Source organism: Rutilus rutilus (genome assembly GCF_951802725.1).
Source record: "Rutilus rutilus genome assembly, chromosome: 2".
Taxonomy (NCBI): Eukaryota; Metazoa; Chordata; class Actinopteri; order Cypriniformes; family Leuciscidae; genus Rutilus; species Rutilus rutilus.
This window is the reverse complement of record NC_140210.1, coordinates 62,336,271-62,346,270: the sequence shown is the minus strand read 5'-3', so window position 1 is coordinate 62,346,270 and position 10,000 is coordinate 62,336,271. Positions and strand designations below refer to the sequence as shown.

The window sequence follows — 10,000 nt, the reverse complement described above, 5'->3', positions numbered from 1 at the left end:
CCCGCCGCGGCCCGTCCTCAGATCACAGACACTCAGACACACAGTCCTGCTCTCTCTCGTCTCCCGCCGCGGCCCGTCCTCAGATCACAGACACTCAGACACACAGTCCTGCTCTCTCTCGTCTCCCGCTGCGGCCCGTCCTCAGATCACAGACACTCAGACACACAGTCCTGCTCTCTCTCGTCTCCCGCCGCGGCCCGTCCTCAGATCACAGACGCTCAGACACACAGTCCTGCTCTCTCTCGTCTCCCGCCGCGGCCCGTCCTCAGATCACAGACGCTCAGACACACAGTCCTGCTCTCTCTCGTCTCCCGCTGCGGCCCGTCCTCAGATCACAGACGCTCAGACACACAGTCCTGCTCTCTCTCGTCTCCCGCCGCGACCCGTCCTCAGATCACAGACGCTCAGACACACAGTCCTGCTCTCTCTCGCCTCCCGCCGCGGCCCGTCCTCAGATCACAGACGCTCAGACACACAGTCCTGCTCTCTCTCGTCTCCCGCCGCGACCCGTCCTCAGATCACAGACGCTCAGACACACAGTCCTGCTCTCTCTCGTCTCCCGCCGCAGCCCGTCCTCAGATCACAGACGCTCAGACACACAGTCCTGCTCTCTCTCGTCTCCCGCCGCGGCCCGTCCTCAGATCACAGACGCTCAGACACACAGTCCTGCTCTCTCTCGCCTCCCGCCGCGGCCCGTCCTCAGATCACAGACACTCAGACACACAGTCCTGCTCTCTCTCGTCTCCCGCCGCGGCCCGTCCTCAGATCACAGACGCTCAGACACACAGTCCTGCTCTCTCTCGCCTCCCGCCGCGGCCCGTCCTCAGATCACAGACGCTCAGACACACAGTCCTGCTCTCTCTCGCCTCCCGCCGCGGCCCGTCCTCAGATCACAGACGCTCAGACACACAGTCCTGCTCTCTCTCGCCTCCCGCCGCGGCCCATCCTCAGATCACAGACGCTCAGACACACAGTCCTGCTCTCTCTCGCCTCCCGCCGCGGCCCGTCCTCAGATCACAGACGCTCAGACACACAGTCCTGCTCTCTCTCGCCTCCCGCCGCGGCCCGTCCTCAGATCACAGACGCTCAGACACACAGTCCTGCTCTCTCTCGTCTCCCGCTGCAGCCCGTCCTCAGATCACAGACGGTCAGACACACAGTCCTGCTCTCGTCTCCCGCTGCGGCCCGTCCTCAGATCACAGACGCTCAGACACACAGTCCTGCTCTCTCTCGTCTCCCGCTGCAGCCCGTCCTCAGATCACAGACGGTCAGACACACAGTCCTGCTCTCGTCTCCCGCTGCGGCCCTTCCTCAGATCACAGACGCTCAGACACACAGTCCTGCTCTCTCTCGCCTCCCGCCGCGGCCCTTCCTCAGATCACAGACGCTCAGACACACAGTCCTGCTCTCTCTCGCCTCCCGCCGCGGCCCTTCCTCAGATCACAGACACTCAGACACACAGTCCTGCTCTCTCTCGCCTCCCGCCGCGGCCCTTCCTCAGATCACAGACACTCAGACACACAGTCCTGCTCTCTCTCGCCTCCCGCCGCGGCCCGTCCTCAGATCACAGACACTCAGACACACAGTCCTGCTCTCTCTCGTCTCCCGCCGCGGCCCGTCCTCAGATCACAGACACTCAGACACACAGTCCTGCTCTCTCTCGTCTCCCGCCGCGACCCGTCCTCAGATCACAGACACTCAGACACACAGTCCTGCTCTCTCTCGTCTCCCGCCGCGGCCCATTCTCAGATCACAGACACTCAGACACACAGTCCTGCTCTCTCTCGTCTCCCGCCGCGGCCCGTCCTCAGATCACAGACACTCAGACACACAGTCCTGCTCTCTCTCGCCTCCCGCCGCGGCCCGTCCTCAGATCACAGACACTCAGACACACAGTCCTGCTCTCTCTCGTCTCCCGCCGCGGCCCGTCCTCAGATCACAGACACTCAGACACACAGTCCTGCTCTCTCTCGTCTCCCGCTGCGGCCCTTCCTCAGATCACAGACACTCAGACACACAGTCCTGCTCTCTCTCGTCTCCCGCCGCGGCCCATTCTCAGATCACAGACACTCAGACACACAGTCCTGCTCTCTCTCGCCTCCTGCCGCGGCCCGTCCTCAGATCACAGACACTCAGACACACAGTCCTGCTCTCTCTCGCCTCCCGCCGCGGCCCGTCCTCAGATCACAGACACTCAGACACTCAGACCTGCTCTCTCTCGCCTCCTGCCGCGGCCCGTCCTCAGATCACAGACACTCAGACACACAGTCCTGCTCTCTCTCGTCTCCCGCCGCGGCCCGTCCTCAGATCACAGACGCTCAGACACACAGTCCTGCTCTCTCTCGCCTCCCGCCGCGGCCCGTCCTCAGATCACAGACGCTCAGACACACAGTCCTGCTCTCTCTCGTCTCCCGCCGCGGCCCATCCTCAGATCACAGACACTCAGACACACAGTCCTGCTCTCTCTCGCCTCCTGCCGCAGCCCTTCCTCAGATCACAGACACTCAGACACACAGTCCTGCTCTCTCTCGCCTCCCGCCGCGGCCCGTCCTCAGATCACAGACACTCAGACACACAGTCCTGCTCTCTCTCGTCTCCCGCCGCGGCCCGTCCTCAGATCACAGACACTCAGACACACAGTCCTGCTCTCTCTCGTCTCCCGCCGCGACCCGTCCTCAGATCACAGACACTCAGACACACAGTCCTGCTCTCTCTCGTCTCCCGCCGCGGCCCATTCTCAGATCACAGACACTCAGACACACAGTCCTGCTCTCTCTCGCCTCCCGCCGCGGCCCTTCCTCAGATCACAGACACTCAGACACACAGTCCTGCTCTCTCTCGCCTCCCGCCGCGGCCCGTCCTCAGATCACAGACACTCAGACACACAGTCCTGCTCTCTCTCGTCTCCCGCCGCGGCCCGTCCTCAGATCACAGACACTCAGACACACAGTCCTGCTCTCTCTCGTCTCCCGCCGCGACCCGTCCTCAGATCACAGACACTCAGACACACAGTCCTGCTCTCTCTCGTCTCCCGCCGCGGCCCATTCTCAGATCACAGACACTCAGACACACAGTCCTGCTCTCTCTCGCCTCCCGCCGCGGCCCGTCCTCAGATCACAGACACTCAGACACACAGTCCTGCTCTCTCTCGTCTCCCGCCGCGGCCCGTCCTCAGATCACAGACACTCAGACACACAGTCCTGCTCTCTCTCGTCTCCCGCTGCGGCCCTTCCTCAGATCACAGACACTCAGACACACAGTCCTGCTCTCTCTCGTCTCCCGCCGCGGCCCATTCTCAGATCACAGACACTCAGACACACAGTCCTGCTCTCTCTCGCCTCCTGCCGCGGCCCGTCCTCAGATCACAGACACTCAGACACACAGTCCTGCTCTCTCTCGCCTCCCGCCGCGGCCCTTCCTCAGATCACAGACACTCAGACACTCAGACCTGCTCTCTCTCGCCTCCTGCCGCGGCCCGTCCTCAGATCACAGACACTCAGACACACAGTCCTGCTCTCTCTCGTCTCCCGCCGCGGCCCGTCCTCAGATCACAGACACTCAGACACACAGTCCTGCTCTCTCTCGTCTCCCGCCGCGACCCGTCCTCAGATCACAGACACTCAGACACTCAGACCTGCTCTCTCTCGCCTCCTGCCGCGGCCCGTCCTCAGATCACAGACACTCAGACACACAGTCCTGCTCTCTCTCGTCTCCCGCCGCGGCCCGTCCTCAGATCACAGACACTCAGACACACAGTCCTGCTCTCTCTCGTCTCCCGCCGCGGCCCTTCCTCAGATCACAGACTCTCAGACACACAGTCCTGCTCTCTCTCGTCTCCCGCCGCGGCCCGTCCTCAGATCACAGACACTCAGACACACAGTCCTGCTCTCTCTCGCCTCCTGCCGCAGCCCTTCCTCAGATCACAGACACTCAGACACACACAGTCCTGCTCTCTCTCGTCTCCCGCCGCGGCCCTTCCTCAGATCACAGACACTCAGACACACAGTCCTGCTCTCTCTCGTCTCCCGCCGCGGCCCATCCTCAGATCACAGACGCTCAGACACACAGTCCTGCTCTCTCTCGTCTCCCGCCGCGGCCCGTCCTCAGATCACAGACACTCAGACACACAGTCCTGCTCTCGTCTCCCGCCGCGGCCCATCCGTCCTCAGATCACAGACACTCAGACACACAGTCCTGCTCTCTCTCGCCTCCCGCCGCGGCCCATCCTCAGATCACAGACACTCAGACACACAGACCTGCTCTCATGAAAAATGTCGTTTTCAGGAGCATAGTGTTTGGGTAGTGTTTGCATGCATGTATCCACACATGCACAAGTCCAAGGGCTCGATGTTTGCAAGCACACATGCACATATGTGACCCTGGACCACAAAACCAGTCACAAGGGTCAATATTTTGAAATTGAGATTTATACATCATCTGAAAGTTTAATAATTAAGCTTTCCATTGATGTATTGTTTGTTAGGATAGGACAATGTTTGGCTGAGATATAACTATTTGAAAAAAAAAAATCGAAACATTGAAAAAATCGCCTTTAAAGTTGTCCATTTATGTTGGCGATTGTGCTGCTTTTACTTACAAAATTAAATGTTTTATATATTTACGGTAGGAAATTTACAAAGTATCTTCATGGAACATGATCTTTACTTAATATCCTAATGATTTTTGGCAAAATCTATAATTTTGACCCATATTTGACCCATATTGTTGGCTATTGCCGCAAATATACCCGTGCAACATGTGACTGGCTTTGTGATCCAGGGTCACATATGTGTACGTGAACATAACATGCTCCTGAAAACTAAATTTTTCTCTTATTTTCAGTCACTCCCATTCACTTTCAATGGCTGGCCATTTTTTACCAGGAACGCCACAAGTGTGACTCTGTGCCATGTTGTACAAAATTTAAGTTTTTCAAAACAAACTTCCTGGTAAAACATTAAAGTAGACAAGTGTGATCAACAGTGCAATTTATTTTCATATTTTATTTAATTTTTCCAAAATTATTCATAATTAATGCTTTTTTTACTCAAAAAAATAGATGCCTACTCTCAGATAAATAAGGCACGATTAATCAAATGCAAATAGAAATATAAAACCAGTCCTAATTGAAAAAGAACAAGTTGACAAAAAGATTGAATCCAATATTGGGTGATAATATAGAATAACAAGTGATTTCTAAGCTATTTTTTGTAAGTTGGTCATTTTTGATCGGGAACATCACAAGTCTTATAGGGTTTTGAACACAACACAAGGGTTAAATCAAGATACATTTACTGGCGAAGCAAAATGACTTAAAATATTAAGCTTTGTTTACTGTTTGTGCCTAAAACCAGAACAAATATATGCCAATAAGGTCAGAAAAATTATTTTAATTCAAAGACTCCAGACTCCACTGGCAGATATTTGTTCTTGTTTTAAACACAAACTCACTTTATTTTGATACATTTTTATCATTAATTTAACACTTTGTATCTTTTCTTTGTAAAGATGACGAATCTACTCTTCTGCTGTCAGACTGCAGAGCATCGCTGTGAATGCGACTAAACAAATCTTTTGTGCAACATTAACATTTTCAGTATGACTATGTCCTGCCATCAAAGCACAGTTAAATTAAAACAAAAAATTGAGAGAGAGAGACAGATAAAGAGAGAGAGAGAGAGACAGGCTGCTCTTCGGCCTCAGCTGGTCTGGAATGTTCTGATCGATGGCAGTGAAGAGAGTTCACTGTTCATGACCTGAAACTCACTTACACACACACACACACACACTCTCACACACATTAATATACTGAGCATATTTTCCACATGCAGCATAGAACACAACAAGAGTTCTTCTCCAGTTCTCTGTGTTATAAAGCAGGGAATAAATAAAAGCCTTGATGTTTTAATTGAGGGCATCGTGACTTTATCCGGAATGATCCCTGCTGAAGCTCAGAGCTCCATCAGCGCCTGTCCTCCGTCATCGGACGCTTCCTGATCTTATCGGACGCTACTGGATTACTGCAGAACTCATCAATGATTCAGTGACTTTATTCTGCGATGGACTCGCGTGATTCACTGCATCTGAAACACAGAGGAACATCATTCATTCAATGTCTACAAGAATGACACAAATGTTTCTTAATTCAGCGTTTAGTACATCAGTATGTCGTCTTACGCGGACATTAGTATGTCGTCAAAAATTCATTTGCGTTTTACCTGTGTATAAATATAAGCTTATAAACAGCTCAAAAGCAAATGACAAAGAAGTCAGCGTGGCGAGAATTCCAAGTCTTTATTTATTCTCAGAAGAACAGAAAATAAATCCAGTAAGGGAAGGGGGGGGGGGGGGGGGGGATAGGGGTTGGGGAGTCTCTCTCCCCTTCCCAGGTGTGCTTATATCCCGTCTCTCCACCAGTCAGAATTTGAGACAGGTGTTAGTCATCATTCACCTGACCTCCTTCTCACCGCTCGTCTCCGCACACATTCCCCACTGCTGACTTGGCTTTACCACTCCCGACCCCTCTTCCCCTTCCCCTTCCCCTTCCCCTTCCCAGAGAAGTCGGCCATAGCCATCTGCGTCCCCGGCCTGTGGACCACCTTGAGCTTAAAAGGCTGTAAAGCTAGATACCAACAGGTGATCCGCGCGTTGCTATCCTTCATACAGTGGAGCCACTGGAGTCCGAACAGAGAGTGAATTCCCGTCCCAGGAGGTAATAACGGAGGGTGAGGACGGCCCAACGAATGGCCAAACTGTTTTTCTATGGTGCTGTATCTAGTTTCTCTGTTTGGGAGCTTCTGACTCCCTGTCCCTGTCCGACGCAGTTAGGAGAGTGTAAGAGAGGCACAGGCCAGCCTTTCCTTTGATTAGAGCCAGTTTGCACAGCTCCGGCCACTGGACCAGTCAGCGGGCTGCTGTGACGTATAAACCTTCTACAATATCCTGCCAGCCCCAGGAACGGACTTGGGCAGGCTGCAACCGCAGCGGTCTTGTCAATTCGGGGACGCACCTGCCCCTGTCCCAAGTGGAAGCCCAGATGCTGTACCTCCACACGCTCAATTACGCACTTCCGCGGGTTCGTTGTGAGTCCAGCCAGCCTCAGCGATCTCAGGACAGCGAGCAGATATTCCGGCATACGCGGAATGAGGAGGATTTCGTCCGTGAGATGCTGAAAAGTGTCGGGGGCCCAAACAACCCGAACGGAAGAGGAATAAGTTGTGTTAATCCAAACGGCGTTGTGAAGCCTGTTTTGTCTTTGGATAATGGCGATAAGAGGATCTGTCATTACCCTTTGTTAAATCCAGTGTCGAATAAAAGCGAGCCGAACCCTAACCCATCAAGCAGCTTGAAAACTTGGGTATTGGATAAGAGTCGCATTTCGACACAGCATTCACCCATCTATTATCTACACAGAAATGGACAGAGCCGTCCATTTTGGGGACCTGCTAACATGCTAACCAACCTGTTAACATGCTAACCAACTCTAGCATGTTCTGTACCGTTCTGAGCCAGTGGACTGACTGGGATTGCCACTTCTGGTCCGAGATCGTCCTCTGACTGGGATCGCTACCTCTGGTCTGAGATCGTCCTCTGACTGGGATCGCCACCTCTGGTCCGAGATCGTCCTCTGACTGGGATCGCCATCTCTGGTCCGAGATCGTCCTCTGACTGGGATCGCCACCTCTGGTCTGAGATCGTCCTCTGACTGGGATCGCCACCTCTGGTCCGAGATCGTCCTCTGACTGGGATCGCCACCTCTGGTCCGAGATCGTCCTCTGACTGGGATCGCCATCTCTGGTCCGAGATCGTCCTCTGACTGGGATCGCTACCTCTGGTCCGAGATCGTCCTCTGACTGGGATCGCCACCTCTGGTCCGAGATCGTCCTCTGACTGGGATCGCCACCTCTGGTCCGAGATCGTCCTCTGACTGGGATCGCCATCTCTGGTCCGAGATCGTCCTCTGACTGGGATTGCCATCTCTGGTCCGAGATCGTCCTCTGACTGGGATCGCCACCTCTGGTCTGAGATCGTCCTCTGACTGGGATCGCTACCTCTGGTCCGAGATCGTCCTCTGACTGGGATCGCCATCTCTGGTCCGAGATCGTCCTCTGACTGGGATCGCCACCTCTGGTCTGAGATCGTCCTCTGACTGGGATTGCCACCTCTGGTCTGAGATCGTCCTCTGACTGGGATCGCCATCTCTGGTCCGAGATCGTCCTCTGACTGGGATTGCCATCTCTGGTCCGAGATCGTCCTCTGACTGGGATCGCCACCTCTGGTCTGAGATCGTCCTCTGACTGGGATCGCTACCTCTGGTCCGAGATCGTCCTCTGACTGGGATCGCCACCTCTGGTCTGAGATCGTCCTCTGACTGGGATCGCCACCTCTGGTCTGAGATCGTCCTCTGCCGAGCGGCCGCTGCTAGCTCAACCGATGCCACCGCATCCCAGAGTTTAGGGGATTCGACATGCACCATTCACCATCCCTCATCACTGAGATCCCCAACCCGCCGCGTAACCACAAAGGGTCTTTGCCACTTGGCGAATAATTCAGAATTAGATGTTTGAAGTAACACAAGTACTTTCTCTCCCGGTGTAAAGTGACGCTCTCGCGTACGCCTGTTGTACAGCCGACTGGGAACACCTGGGGCTCGGGCCACTTATCCCAGTGTTTGGCCTCGTGTTTTAGGAGTTCACGAGCCAGTTGGGCTGTGGCGTGCCGACTTCTTTGTCCCGGGTTCTGGCATCAGTGTATACAGTTCAAAAGTCAGGCTGGCAAGAATTCCTAGTCTTTATTTATAATAAAAATACTAGAAACTATTTTCACTCGGCAAGTAACACAGTCTCGCTCTCCTGTGAGATCAGGAAGGAGATTCTGAGGGGGAAAGACTGACGTAATGTTTTCTTGTAAAGCGTATCTTTGAAAGCCCCTGTTTTAAGTGCACTTCAGCGATTCACGTCACGTCCAGAAGAGCGGCAGTATGATGAAGCATCTGTGCGCTAACGGCAGGTCAAAGGTCAGACGCAGGCACTCTGAAAGGTCAGATCATCTGAAAGAGCTGCAGAAGGTCACGCACACACATGAACTTTACCGGAGGAAGAAGAGGCTGATGATGATGTTTATCGATTGTGAGGCTCATATTACAGAACATGAGCAGCATTATTGTCCGTCACCACACTACAGTTCACCAGGAGCACAAAGCACTCTGGGTAACGGCGTCTGAATGACACGCACTCGTCCCTGAAACGCTATCATCAAGTGTCATGATGTGCTGTACGATCTGCTGGATCAAACACAGAAATATTCAGCCAATAACTCAACCACTGCATGATCTCTCCCATAATACAAATAGCAATAGCATTAAGTGACGAGTTTGGCTTAAAACTCCAACATTTGGCTTAAAACTTGTTAAAGTTTCATTTAGGCTACATTTGACATTTTAATCAGAACCACTAACTTTAATTATTATATTATTCATTTATTGTTTATTAAACTAGGGAAGATTGTTTATTAAGGAAAGGGAGGTTGCACTGGTCTTCTCTCCTCTCTTGTGTCGTATATCGAGTGAAGCGCTGAACACATGTGGGCGGGGCTAGACTGTGTCCGTGGGGAACTGATTGGATGGTTGTGGTTTGCTATTGGCTGATCTCATGTGAGTGACAGGTTACAGCCCCGCCCTCGTCATCAGAGAAGAGAAGAGATGCTGCAAGAGGAACTGATTCTGATTCCACATTACCAGGAACATCAATTTAACACAATAATGATGTGCATCAATAAATCATTTACAATAAACACTGCAATATTCCATTAAAAAACTGCCAGTTTTGATTTTATGGTGACTTTAAAAAACCCTACAAATCACAGATCAGAATCTAAAGTCTGACCAGATGAAGAGCGTTTCTGAAACATTCACATCTGGATTCTCATAATAATCTGGTTTGAGGTTAAATCTTTTAAACAGGCAAAGCACCGAATAAACTGGACATCTGAAGCGTTTCAT

At 52.8% G+C, this 10,000-nt stretch overlaps 1 protein-coding gene across 2 annotated transcripts in view; it reads right to left on the bottom strand.

The window, feature by feature from the left end:
- Positions 1 to 9,496: 9,496 nt before the first annotated feature.
- Positions 9,497 to 10,000, bottom strand: part of LOC311281252 (acyl-CoA dehydrogenase family member 11) — a 24,292-nt gene continuing 23,788 nt past the window's right edge. For both annotated transcript variants that reach the window (XM_084394046.1, XM_084394047.1), the window contains exon 14: positions 9,497 to 10,000. This exon is cut by the window's right edge and continues 453 nt beyond it. The gene's annotated coding sequence lies outside the window, so the exon portion shown is untranslated.